Raw genomic sequence first — 14,942 nt, 5'->3', positions numbered from 1 at the left:
TAGAGATCTCCTGCTTCCAGTCTAAGGGCAAAACTTTCATCACAGTCACATTATTTATCTTGTTTCTTCTAAAAAAAGTCATTGGGAGTTGGACTTAAAAAACAAGCCAATGACCTCACACCCTGTGACTCACTTTAACAGGAAAACATTACTTTGCAAGCTTTAAGTTTTGCTGCTAGGTCTGTTTTGCTACAGCTGGCCAAGTCTGCAACTGTGTGGTAATCCCTGGCAATGTGATTTCCCATATTCCTTTAATTACTAAATCACGATGCCAGGAACCCCCACAATCACAGTGAGTGAGTAGACACATCTTCCACGCTGAGCAGCGAGAGCTTTTAAGCTTCCATCCAAGATGAGCAGGTAGGCAAACTTGATCTTTGTGAGGTTGAGAAAGGGAGAGCAAAACACATCTTAATACAGATAATCACAGATCACTTTAAATAATCATAACACAGGAAACAGTAGTATAACAAACAATTTCATTATGTGTACCTCTTACCCAATCATGCACTGTTCTGCAGCGTTTCAGTCCTCACTCTGCGTGAAGCGTGCAGACACTAAAAAGGGAGTGAAACAAACGTTCACTGTGGTGAAATGATGGATTTCAGACACAGGGTGTGACTGGAGAAGCTGGATCGATCTGTTCTTGAAGCAAAGAAGGTTGAAAAGAGATTTGACACAGGTTACAGCCTCAAGACTACTTAAGATGGAATGGCTAAAAGCTGTTCCCAAGCACCAGGGAACACAGACTCAGAATATGGAGCAAATAATACCAAATTGGAGAGGATCTTCCCTTAAATGCAGATCGTTACGATCTGAAATTCACTGCCTATTGGGTTTGGGAAAACAGAATCATTTGGGGCTCTGAAGAGGAATTGGAGAAGTGTTTGAGAGAAAATAATTTGTAGGGCTATAGGGAACAGGATTGACTGGATAGCTAACCCAGAATCAATTGGCTGAGCGGCCTTTGTTACATAATGATTCTATCGGACTTTGAGAACATAACTGCTTTAATTTATTCTGTTTACGATTCAATAGAATTCTTGTTACCTAAAGTGTCTCATTTCACATGGAGTTTCACTTCTGCGTTTATCACTACCTGCTTTCGAGAGCAGTCATTTTGCACTACAGTGTGTTTCTAGACCAGCAGATCCCAACCTTCTCTATGTCATGGACCCCTACCATTAACTGAGGGGTCTGTTGCCCCCCAGTTTGGGAACCCCTGCTCTACAGGGAAGCGCCAAGTCTGTCAGTCCAAGCTGCAGAACCACAAGAGAACGATGCACACCTGCACATGTTCCAGCAGCATCATTCAACCCAGAGATCAGGAACAGAAACCTTTTGGACCTACTTCCTCATCTCCAGCACAGCGAGTTAAAATAATTGACAAAAGAGACATCAGAGGAAGATAAATGAAGTGACTTTAATTTGTGGGCATCAAATGTATTACCTGAGAGGATTATGGATACAAATTCAATTACAATGGGTCTGTTTTTCCCAAGTTCACTAATATTGTTTGGAACCCTGAAAGCCAATCCATTTCTAAATAATGAGGTCCTGCACTGTGTCAGGTTTTCCTGGGGTACAAAGGGAATCTCTGCAGGAGTTCCAGTGTCCCAGGTCTTCAGTCACTTCCCTGCCATCCAACAAGTGGTCAGTAGTGGGGTGTTTGCCACTGATTGCACAATTTTCAATGGCATTCACAAGGTATGGTAGCCATGTGTGCACGCTTGCAGTAAGACTGAGGCAACATTCAGGCATGGGGTAAGTGGCAAGCAACATTTGCACTACAGAGGTGTCAGGCAATAGTTATCTCCAGCAAGAGAGAGTGTATCTGCCTGTCTTTACTATTCAATGTATTACCATTATTGGGTCCTTATCCATTAATATCTTGTAGCGTCCAATGGCCAGAAGCTCAGTTGGACCAACCAATGGCAACAAGAGTGGGTCAGTGGCTGGTTGCCCTGTGGTAAGTGAGTAACCTCCTGACATAAGACCATAAAACATAGGCCATTCAGCCCATCAAATCTACTCCACTTTTCCTCCATGGCTGATTTTTTTCCCCTCTCAACCCCATTCTCCTGCCTTCTCTCTGTAACCCTTGATGCTTTACTAATCAAGAACCGATCAACCTCTGCTTTAAATATACCCAATGGCTTGGCCTCCACTGACATCTGTGGCAATTAATTCTACAGATTCCCTATCTTCTGGCTAAATAAATTCCTCCGCATCTCTGTTCTAAAGGGACATCCTTGTGTCTTGAGGCTGTGCCCTCATGCCTAGACTCTTCCATTATTGGAAACATCCTTTCCATATCAACTCTATCCAGGCCTTCCAATATTCAGTAGGTTTCAAGAGATCCCCCCCCCCCCATTCTTTTAAACACTAGAGAGTATAGGCCTGGAGCCATCAAATGCTCCTCATATGTTTACCCTTTCATTGCCAGGATCATTCTTGTAAACCTCCCCTGGACCCTCTCCAGTGCTGGCAATCCTTCCTTTAATATGGGGACATCTCAGGGCCTTTCTGTCATCTGCAAGGCACAAGTCATGACAGATTACTGTCCACTCTCCAGTGGTACTCCACCAACCATCTCAACTGCTTCTTCTCTTGCCTATTAGCAAATAATGGTTGCCGTGTCAATGCTCCGTAAAATGCATTGTGGTTGTTCAGGACATTTGAACGATTCATCCCAAATTCATGACTCTTACCACCAGGAAGGAATAGAGCAGCACGTGCCTGGGAAAGCCACTGCCTACAGGTCACACATCACCCATACTAGGAAATATATTACTGATCCTTCACAGCCACTGGGCCTAAATCTTAGCAACACCGTGAGGCTCCTTTCATTGGAAAGATTCCAGTCATTAATCTTCTGGTTCACCATTACTTTTTCAAGGGCAATTAGGAGCAGTAATAAAAAGCTAGTAACATGTCCAGATCCCAAAAATGAATACAAAAACACGATGTCATGTGGATGACAATACGACACTTCCAGCCCTTCAATGAAAGAAAACGTTTTGAGCCTTTTATGGAACACTAGTCTTTGTCAGTTTCTAACGAAGTAAGCTCTGAAGATTTCTAAAAAGCATTCAAAAATTATTATTAAGCATATACACAACTAAAATGTGTTCAAATTAATATTTGGCTTTTAAAAATAATAAAGCAAATTCACTGATTCAAAGAAGTAAGTTACAGTATGTTTCCACCTGTACTGCACAGCCTCATCTCAGAATCAGATTTAATATCACTGGCATATGGTACAGAGCAAAATTGTAAGATACACACACACACACACACACACACACACACACACACACACACACACACACACACACACACACACACACACACACACACCCCACCCACCACCCAGGGTGCCTAAGAATTTTGCACAGTGCTGTAGTATTTTACATATTTCACTGTAAAAGGGAAGGGAGAGGGGAAGGAGTGGGAAGCACCAGAGAGAAATTCTGTAATGATCAATACACCAATTGTTTGGAATCAAATGACCTTGCCTGGTGCCTCAAGGCTGTGTGTGTCTGCAACCGTTCCCCACCACCACCACACCTCCCCCACCTTTACACTCCTTCTCTGCTACCTGCCCCACACCCTTCCTGTGGCGCTCCACCTTTGCCATTCCCAACATACTTTGCTCCCATCAGATTTACAAACTCGTTCTCCAGTCCACGTTGACAAATACAGAACTGCGCATGTCTTAAACACCATAGCTGCATACATGTGCCGACAACTTTTGCACAGTACTGTATGCCATGAAATATATTTTGTGGCAGCACTGCATTGCAATACATAATTTAAAAAACTATAAAGTACAATAAGAAATACTTATTTCTTAGTACACACAAATTAAGTAAGTAGTGTTCATTAGAGTGCACACATCTAACCTTGCATGGGTTCAGTAGATAGATTCTCTAAAATAAGCAATTAAGTTCATGCTTTGTGCCATGATGGGGCACAGTCAGGAAAATGACAAGACATTTGGAAGAGAATCTTAGGCTGGAAATTTCTGCCAGTGCCCAGTGGAACCGCTACCTTTCCCCCAGAAGTTCTAACAAGTCAAGTTTCTCAAGGAACTGGATATCTACTTAAAGGGAAATTTGTAGAACTATGGGAATAACACTTCTAAAAGACAAAGTCCTAATGGGTCAAGCAACACACACAAAATGCTGGTGGAACACAGCAGGCCAGGAAGCATCTATAAGGAGAAGTCCTGACGAAGGGTCTCAGCCCGAAATGTCGGCAGTGCTTCTCCCTATAGATGCTGCCTGGCCTGCTGTGTCCCACCAGCAATTTGTGTGTGTTGCTTGAACTTCCAGCATCTGCAGATTTCCTCGTGCTTGCTCCTAATGGGTCAATTATCTTTCTTGGCTGGCTGTATTAATTGATGATCACTCAACCTTTCAAGAATAGTTTCTTCCCTTCTGCCATCAGATTTCTGAATGGACAATGAACCTTAGTATTACTTCTCCCTTTTTGCACTAGTTACCTAATTTTTATATATCCTTCCTATTGTAATTTATAGTTTTTATTATTATATATTGCAAGGTACTGATACCACAAAACATATTTCATGACATACAGTACTGTGCAAAAGTTTTAGGCACATATATGTTGCTAGAGTGTTTAAGACTTTTGTACAGTGCTGTGGAGCAAAGAGCGAGTTTGTAAATCTGGTGGTAGTTTAACGTGTATCGTAGATAAGATAATGGAAACATCAATAAAGAATGAGTTGGAAAAGCAGCTGATAAGAACAGGCATGTTAGCAGAAAGCCAGCATGAGTTCAGAAAGGGGAAATCATGCTTTACTAATATGCTGGAGCTCTATGAAGAGGCAACTAAAATTTATAATAACAACAGAGTGGTTGATACCATTTACTTGGACTTTCAGAAAGCCTTTGACAGAGTACCCCCATCAGAGGTTACAGGAGGTAGGGATTCAGGGTCAGGTGTACGAACGGGTGCAGAATTGGCTCAAAAACAGAAAACGATGAGTTACAGTGAGAGGATCATTTTCACACCTAGAGATGTTAAAAGTGGGGTTCCGCAGGGATCGGTTTTGGGGCTGCTGCTGTTTGTAATTTACACTAATTATTGGGATAAGCACATAACAAATAAACTATTAAAGTTTGCTGATGACACAAAATTAGGGAGATGGGCTGATAACGTTCAGGCAACAGAATCAATACAGTTAGATCTAACAAAGTCCAGATGTGGGCAGATAAATGGCAGATATAACTTAATGCAAGTAAATGTAAAATATTACATATAGGAAGTAGAAATATTAGATATAAATATACATTGAGTTAGAAAGTGCACGGTATGAGAAGGATTTGGGCGTCCTGGCAGACCCATCACTATCAACATCTAGACAATGTACAGAAGCGATTCGGAAGGCCAGTAGAATGCTGGGCTATGTAATGCGCTCCATGGAGTTCAAATCAACAGATGTTCTCCTTAAGCTGCATAATGCACTTGTGAGGCCACACCTTGAGTACCGTGTGCAGTTTTGGTCTGTATTGTGTGAGGAATGTGAAGGCACTGGAGAGTTCAGGGAAGGACAACGAGACTCATTCCTGGTCTGCAGGGTATGAACTATGAAGACAGATTGAAAGAATTAAATCATTTTAGTCTAAGTAGGCATAGAATGAGAGGAGACTTGATGGAAGTGTTCAAAATCATGAAGGGTATAAGTAAGGTGGATGCCAGCTACTAATTCAAAATTAATCTACCATTCAAGGACACAGGGCCATGGGTGGAGACTAGTTAAAGGAAGATTTCAGACTAACATTTCTTTACACAGCAAGTTGTGGACACATGAAACAAACTACATAGGGTGTTGAGAGTATTACCTTAGAGGCTTTCAAATCTAAACTCAATAGTTATTTCAACACACTATGTGAATAGGAATTTGACAAGCTTTGTTGGGCCAAATGGTTTGTTCTTGTCAAAGGCTTTCTAATGTTCTCAAAACAACACATTTCATGACATATGTCAGCGATATTAAACCTGACTTTGATTCTGTACAGAATGATTGGCAACGATTAATATTCAGGTTACAGCCAAGGCTTGGAAACCACACCTGCTGAAGTGACAGTACTTCCAGCTGGGACAAGCTGACACACACGAGGTAGATAATATAAAATACACAAAAGGCTCCACAAACCAATAAATCTATTTACTCCAGAAGTCAGCTCAAAGTTGCATCTTACCCAACCTCACGGAGCAGGCAACTAATCATAAGCAAATTGTCCATGAAGTTGAATAGCTGTGAAATTTGTTCCCCAACTTCAGTCTCCAGGACTTGCTGCAATTTCTGCAAGTAGAAATTCAGCCCCTCTCTGTACAGTTTCTCCGCTTACCTGAAAGAAAAGTAAAATGTCTATGAGATATTTGATTGTTCCTTGCACGCACTTTCACAGACTGCAAACAAACACTCAAAATATCTCTCATCCAGCTTAAATCAACACAGTTTAGTTTTTTGAAAAGTTAGTAACTTGTGAATCACAGTGAGAAAAGTCAACAGATCATTCAGTTATAAAGTACAGAGCTTTGCACATCCTCCTGGGTTTAATATGACATTTTTTTGGTGTTAGCTATGGCTACACTTGTCAGCATTAGAAAGAACTTAACACCAAAATTTAGGCTGACCTTCCATTGCAGTGGTGAGGGAGTTCTGCACTATCAGAAGTGATGTCTTCTAGAGGAGATAATGAGCCAGACTTCGACTGCAATGAGCCAAATCTTTGACTGCCATCTTGCCGATGTTACAGGTGCAACTGTGCCAACTCAGTAGGGAGCATGCAGAATTTTACTGGTATACCGAAGAAGAGGAGTGGTGAAAGCAGAGTCCGAGGTGATTGGTGGACTGCTGGGTGGTGGGGGAGGGGGAATGACAAGAAGGGTGTATCAGGTAGGGAGTGGAAGCAGAGGTAGAGTTAGGATACAGTGTCGGGTGAATAAAATTCAAAGTTCAAAGTACGTTTATTATCAAAGTATGAAGTGAAAGCCAGCATATTCTTTTTTAATAAAGCAAATAATATCCGGTGAAGTATCAAAGTTCAAAAGTTCTCTGATAGATGATTAAAGAGAAAGAGGGAGAGCAAAGAGGAAAATGGAAAAAGTACACAAGAACAAATCTTGCTTCATGATGCATCATCAATAACTTTCTCTGAGATATAAAGGTGAGATATCGGCTTTTATTGACTGGAAGAAGGAACAAGCAGTGGTTGACCACCATACTACATCCTGGAGACTGAGAGGCCGGGCTCAGACCTCAATTGCCTTTATACCGGGGTCTGTGGGAGGAGCCACAGGAGCAGTCAGCAGGGGGCGTGTCCAGACAGGTATATGTAGTTCACCACACTTCATCCATTTTGTTTCTTACCCCTCACCTTCTTCTCTCTATCCTGGCCACCTCACCTCAACACTGTCAGTTTGGCTGCAGGGTTTTGACCCAACTCCTTTCTTCCCAGAGATGCTGCTAGACCTGCTGAATTCCTTCAGCAAATTGCTTGTCACCCTGGGTTGGTGTGGGAGTGGGAAGGAGAGTTACACTGAGATACAACTAGAAGCTCGAGAAGGCCTTTGCAGACTAGGCCGCAGTGATGGTTGGTTTCAAGTGTTTCACTATTGAAGAGGAAGCCACATTATGACCAAGGAATGCAGTAGATAAGGATGGAAGAGGCACAAGTGAATTTGTGCCCTGTCTAGAAGGACCATTTGGCTCTTCTATGGAAGTGAGGAAAGAGATAAAGGAACAAGTGTTGCACATTCGAAAGGTGCAAAAGAGCGTACCAGTGGAAAGGGAGGAGTAGGTGGGGAAGGATGAGCAGACCAAGGAGTCACAAAGACTCCTGAAAGAGGGCAAAGGGGAAAGATGTGACTGAAGGTGGGATCATGTTGGAGCTGACAGGAATGGTTGATGGTGGATTCAGAAGCTGGTGGATGAAAGGTGAGGAACAAGGAACTCTATTACCGGGCAAGATGGCGTGAAAAGTGAGATGGCAGGAGGATAGTGGGGAGAAAGACGGGCTGGGATAGTGTCTCCTCTCTCGTATAGTGCATCAGGATAGGGAACTGTTTACTTCCATTCCATTTTTGTGAGTTATAAAGCGACCGATCATCAGATGGGGAGTTTATGTGTTGCTGTTTCTTCCACTGTTTACACACCAATTCAGTGTGCCTACAGTTCCCAATATTCTCTCTAATCCTCCCTATCCACTGAGGTTTTTAAAAACGTGGCCACAACTGAAGAGTGGGGGCTGCAGTAATCAATACATGCAGTAAAACCAACAATGTGATAAAATTGTTTTTAGAGTTGACGACTGAGGGTTAAAAAAAGTGACACCATTACTGCACCAGCTTTAAGACCCTGGTTCAATTCCCACCGTTTGCACATTCCCCACATGACCATGTGGTGGATTTCCTCCGGGTGTTCTAGTTTCATCCCATAGTCCAAAGGCAAATGGTTAGTGCCAGTGAACTGTGGCCATGCCATCCTGGTGCTGGAAGCACAGTGACACTTGCGGGATGCCCAGCACAATCCTCGCTGGCTTGGTGCAAGCAACATCTTTCACTACAACACGCACAAAATGCTGGTGGAACGCAGCAAGCATCTACAGGGAGAAGTACAGATGTCCTCGTGTTGACGTTTTTCACTATATGTTTTGATGTACATGCGATGAAAAAGTAAAGCTCACCTTACCTCATCTGAAGTATTGAGCAAGACACAAGAAGAACTCCTCTACTCTTCAACGAAGAGTCTTGGGATCCTGAGCATTGAATTCAAGACGGCAGATTAACACCCCATTCAAAAGGCTCTGATGCCAACAACACAGCACTGCCTGAGTACGAGTTACAGCCAGGAGTTTTTTTGCATTGATGTCTCTGAATTCATGATTCTGGTTCCAAAATGGGTACATTACTAACTGCGCCCCGGTTGATGCACAGGTACAGAAAAATAGAGCTGTGTTATCTTTACACTCCATGCGACACCAATGCAAAAAGAAATCTTGTATGACACAAGCAGACAGGAAGCAAAATAATGCATTTATGGACTCCAATTCAATTACTGGGAAGCTGGTCTGAGTACTTGGGTCGATTTGCTGAGCCATAGTTTCATATTTAATGAGATTCTCTGGCTGAGAGGCATCATTTATATGAATATTGTGAAGACTGTATTGATGGATTGGAAACAAAACCAGATTGCATTTACAATCCATTTCCTTACATAAAAGCAAAAAAATGAAAGAACCACAAATAATCAACAGGAATTGCCATGAGGCTGATTTTCTCTACTGTATAATAGAGTGGATTTCATGTTTCCCTCCAATGTTTTCTTTCTCCTGCAATCGGAAGGTGCTGGCAGATGTCAATGGATTTTTGAAAGGTATCTGGTCATCCAGATATGCACGTGTGGTCCATTTCTCACTTTGATTTCACTAAGTTCCCACCGACACATCCATATTTCATCACAGGACACTGGATTAGAAACAAGGACAATTTTATTGATTTGTCACTTTCCATTCCAACATTCCCATTAAATTGGGATTATGGAAACAGAATTCAGTCATTCAGTGTTGATACCATTTGATTGGACCATTGGATCAAAGGCTAACATCATTTGAAATCTATCTATCTGCCTTGGTTCAATCATCTCTATTACCCATGCAATACCTTTCATCTGTTCACTGCATGAACAGGGTTTAGGGTTACAGAGATGCCAAATCAAAGCTTGCAGTTGGCTTGCCATTGGGACAATGTACTATAATTTTGATGGATGGACAGACGGTAGTGGCTATGCTATCATTTGCAGTTTTGAAAATTGTTTTGTTGACTGCTAGCATCAAGGTTTCATGGAGAAATTAGTTCCTAGTTTCTGCTCTTTTGATCTGAAGCAGTGCTCTTGACATCATCCATGAAAGAATTTGCTCCCTTGTTTCTGAAATGGCCTAGTAGATGAAAGGGCTTATCTTTACCAAACGTCAATTCTTCAGTAGAAGTACTGCAAGTCTCCTGTATTGTTTGGACCAGTCAACCTATCTTCACCTCTATCCAAACGCAAGGTACACACACACACACACACACACACACACACACACACACACACAGAGTCTGGCAGTATCTATGGTTTGGGCCAAGACTCTTCATCCAATCCAGCCAGCTCCCTGCACGCTTTCCATCCGTGCTGGGTTGAGCGTCAAGCTTTCCAGTACAGCAAACAAAAACACACAATCTCATTGAGGTGTGCTATACACTCCCGCAATGGGAACGATTGCCTTGATATCCATCACAACTCACTAGAGAGGAAGAAATGGAGGGAAATTCAATAGGGACAGTGGATGGGAAATCAAGCAGTTCTGCAAACCACAGACAAAATCTCTTTATAGAACTTCTCCCGTATTTAGATATAACAAACACTCAAAGAGACTGAACACACACAAAGTGCTGATGTAAGGTCTCAGCCCAAAATGTCAACTGTTTATTCCTTTCTCTAGATGCTGCTTGATGTGTTGAGTCCCTACAGCATTTTGTCTGGGTTACCAGCATCTGCAGAATCTCCTGTGGTTACTGAAAGGGACTGCCTTGTGTATTCATGGACTTTCATACTAGTGCTCATTGTGTGGGTATAATTTTAAGGTAATTGGTGGAAAGAATAGGGGGCATGTTAAAGTTAAACTCTTTTACATGGAGAGTAGTGAGTGTGTGGAATACCCTGTCAAGGGTGACCATTAGGCCATAAGACATAGGAACAAATTTAGGCCATTCAACCCATCGAGTGTGGTCCACCATTCCATCATGGCTGATTTATTAACCCTCTCAGCTCCAGTCTCCTGCCTTCACCAGTAATCTTTGACACCCTTATTAATTAAGAACCTATCAACCTCCGCTTTAAATGTATCCAATGACATGGCTTCCACAGCTGCCTGTGGCAATGAGTTCCACAGATTCACCACCCTCTGGCTAAAGAAATTCCTCCTCGTCTCTGTTCAAAAGGTGGTGGTAGAGGCAAATACATTATGGCACTTAAGGCACATGGATGATAGGAAAATGGAGGGTTATGTAGGAGGGAAAGGGGGTAGATTGATCTTCTAGTAGGCTAAAGAGTCAGCTCGACATCGTGGTCTGAAGGGCGTCCACTGTTCTGTAGTGTTCTGTAAAAGTCTGAAATGTAACTTAACTCAATGCATTCTTGACTCTGAGTGAGAAGATTGTTGGACCAAGCTTCAGGACAGAGGCTGTATTAAGAGAGTGCTGCGTGCCATCTTTCGGAGAAGATGTTAAACTGAGGCCCTGCCTTGTTTCTTTCTGGTGAATGGACGCAGAATATCCCATTGCACTGATTCTGAAGCACCAGCTAGCGTATCCAATAATTATCCTCCAAGCAGCGAGATTAAAATAGATTATTTGGCCATTGTCACAATAGAGTTTGTTAAACCTTGCCATGTACAAATTGGCTGCCAAGTTCTGTACAAGACAACAATGAGTACACGTCTACATTACTTCATTGGCTGAAAGGAGCTTTGAGAACTCAAAGCTTTAGAAATCCAAATCATTCATCCCCTTTACACATCACAATATGATCACCCCGTTTCCAAGAGATTCACAGAACAAAATAATCTTAGCTGGTACAAATAATAAATGCCATGCCGAAAGATAAGACAAGGAGTAGGAGGTTCTTTGAGCTATTTGATTTCCCCTGAAACAATGGTGCTGGCCTGCAGGTATCCTGGCTTAGATAACAGACTCAGTTGCCCTTTACAATCTTCACTCCTTTTTTGGCTTTTATCCCTAGGCTGCGACGCTGTGAGCCTTTTTTTGTTGTTGCAATGGGCTTGGTGTCAACACAAAGTCTCAGTCATCTACACCGCTCAGTCTGGATTTACCATCCACCACCCCGCTCCACAATTATTCGCAGCCCTCCTCCCCCCCCCCCCCCCCCAATTTCTGTATTGGCCTTCACTCTTGCAATCGTCCAGAATTTGAGCTGCTCCCAATTTAGCTCCTGCCTCTTTCCCAAATTCTTAAAGCATTTTAACATCCATAACGAATCACAAGAGGTTCTGCAGTGGCTGGAAACCATGAGGAAGTGCAGGAGGAAATCAGCAGGGCAAGCGGCATGCACAAAGAGGGGTAAACGGCTGACAATTCAGGCTGAGACCCTTCATCGGGCCTGGAAAGGAAGAGGGAAGAAGCTAGAATAAAAAGGTGGGAGGAGGGTAGGAAGTACAATCTGGCAAGTGATGATTGAAACCAGGTGAGGGGAAGCCAGGTGGGTGGCTGGGGGAAGGGGGGGGGGGGAGGAGTTGAACTAAGGAGCTGGGATGTGACAGGTGGAAGAGGTAATGGACTGCATAAGTAATCTCACAGGAGGGACAGAAACCACAGAAGAAAGTGAAGGAGAAGGTGTACCAGACGGTTTGTGATGGGTTGGTGAGGAGAAGAGGTGAAGGAGGGACCAAATTGGGAATGGAAAAAGAGAGAAGGGGAGGGGGAGAAATTCACCATAATTTAGAGAAATCAATGTTCACGCCATCAGATTGGAGGTTACCCAGATGGAAAATGAGGTGTTGCCCCTCCAACATGAATGTGGCCTCATTGTGGCATTGGAGGAGGTCATGGACCAGCATATCGCAATGGGAATGGAAGTCGAATTGAAATGGGTGGCCAGGAAACTAAGCCTATTGTGGCAGGCGAGTAAAGGTGTTGTGTCTTCAGGTGTCTGGGTCACAAGCTCTGCAACTTCCTCTGTCCTCCTTTAAAACTCTCCCTAAGGTCTATTTCAGAATATCTTTTTGGTTGCCTGTTTTTAGTAAATCCTTCTATGGCTGTAGGTGAAAAATTATATGATGGATAAACCACTAGGCTGGGAGATAGATGATAGATACAACACTAGACTGGGGGGATATTTGTTAAGAAATTTGCTTTGTCCTTTGCATAACATGTCAAAATACTTGACAAAATGACTGCACTTCATTAGCTGTAATGCAGGAAATGCAATACCCATTTATTACATTGCAAGATCCCATAAACTGCAATCTTTTAAGCCACTGCTACTGTCAGATTTGGTGGGCTATACAGTGTTTCCTGGTACCTAATGGCAGCATGTTACTTTCATGGTAACATAGACAAATGATTTATGGTTATGGGTTTATATTCCTGAGAAAATAAATCATAAATAAAAACAAAATGCCATCCGTAATGCTGACCGGACACTACAGAACTGTTGTGAAAATTTGGTTGACTAATGTCTTTCAGGAAGAGGTATCTTCCATCCGCACCTGACCTATGGGGCAATGCTTATTTGTTAACCCAACATCAACAGGAAGGAAAATGCTGGCATCTATTACTTAGGAAGTGGTAGTAGTGTAATTAGAAAACATTATCATCAGATAGATTCAGCATGGATTTATAAAATGGGAAATAATGTTTGACATATCAATTAAGTGTTTTTTTTAGATGATAATGAGCAGAAGATGGAGCTGATGATCTATTTAGACTAACAGAGAGCACTTAGTTACAAATTAAGCAAGAATTTAGTAAAGAGAATTAGACCATGTGGAATTGGGGATAACACATCGGCAAAGATTGAGAAATGGGTAGAAAAACAGCCAAAATAAACATTCGGTTTTTTTTTTAAAAAGTAGGCTTTCGCAATAGACAATGCACAGTTTGACAGTGGTGGGTAACAGAGGAATGTTAATAGTAATGGTGCGATCATTTGAGCAAAGTATGATGTCCACCTCAGGGGTTGCCCATTGGTGGGTCGTCAGGTGGAGTAGAGGCCAACCGGGATGTCAAATATCCTGAAGCAGTGTGGGCACGTCTAAGTGGTGGCTGTGGTCAGTGGCTGGGTTTTTTGATTGCTCAGTCTTTCCTTTTGCAGCTGCCACTTGTTCTGAGGCTCGGAACAGGCTGCCCTCCTATGCTGCCGCTCTCACGTGAACAGATTCTCTCCAGGTGCATCCATTTTGTGCAACGTCTTCCCGGTTTTTATGCTGTTGTGTTCAGTTTCTCCGGACTGATTTTGATGTTATCCTTGAAGCATTTCCTTTGGCCTACAGGGGCTTGCTGAACTTCCTTCAATTAGGAGTAAAGGATCTGTTTGGGGAGATACAAGCTCGGCATCTGTGGTGAACTACATCTACCTGTCTGGACACGCCCCCCTGCTGACTGCTCCTGTGGCTCCTCCCACTCACCCCTGTATAAAGGCGATTGGAGGCACTGCTCCTCCCTCAGTCTCCAGGATGTTGTGTGATGGTCTATTGCTGCTGACAGTGCTTTCTTCCAGCTAATAAAAGCCCATCTCTCGCCTCACGCCTCCGAGAGTTATTGACGGTGATTCAGCATCCGAACGACATGACCTATCCACTGGAGTTGATGTTGCTTTATTGTAGTGGAGATGCTGTTCTTGTTGACCTCTCCTCCAGCATACCGGTGTCAGTGGGCCTGTCCTTTCAGCTGATCCTCAAAATCTTCCCCAAGATTCTTTGGTGGTATTGTTCCAGTGCTTTTAGTTGTCTACTGTAGGAATACTAACCCTAGACAACAGAACACCCTTCTCTTCTTGGACTAATCCCAAGGGAGGGACACCTGAATGCACCAAAGCCTTTCTGCCCAAAGACCAATGTGAAACATAATACTGTACATCCTCAAATTATCATCAAGTGGATAATGATTGAATGCCTCTAAGTCAGAATCCCACCTAAACATAATAGGCTACGTGAAGCAAGACCCTAGGGTGGCACAGTGACAAAGCCACTGCCTCACAGTTCCAGCATCCCAGGTTCAATTCGGACCTCAGGTGCTGTTTGTTTACACATTCTCCTTGTGCCCACAAGCTCTGGCTTCCTCCCACATCCCAAAGACATCAGAATCACAATCAGGTTTAATATCACCAGCAGATGTTATTGTCTTTGTGG

General features: G+C 42.9%; 1 long non-coding RNA gene across 1 annotated transcript; it reads left to right on the top strand.

Annotated features, from left to right (window-relative positions):
* Window positions 1–226: 226 nt before the first annotated feature.
* On the top strand, window positions 227–14,327 carry LOC132406064 (uncharacterized). Its single transcript, XR_009516049.1, has 3 exons — window positions 227–360; window positions 1,898–1,969; window positions 14,085–14,327. It is a non-coding gene; the product is annotated as an uncharacterized LOC132406064 (long non-coding RNA).
* The last annotated feature ends 615 nt before the right edge of the window (window positions 14,328–14,942 follow it).

The sequence above is a fragment of the Hypanus sabinus genome, chromosome 16 (genome assembly GCF_030144855.1).
Source record: "Hypanus sabinus isolate sHypSab1 chromosome 16, sHypSab1.hap1, whole genome shotgun sequence".
NCBI lineage: Eukaryota > Metazoa > Chordata > Chondrichthyes > Myliobatiformes > Dasyatidae > Hypanus > Hypanus sabinus.
Note: the sequence above shows the minus strand (reverse complement) of the source record. Positions and strands in the feature narration are given on the sequence as shown.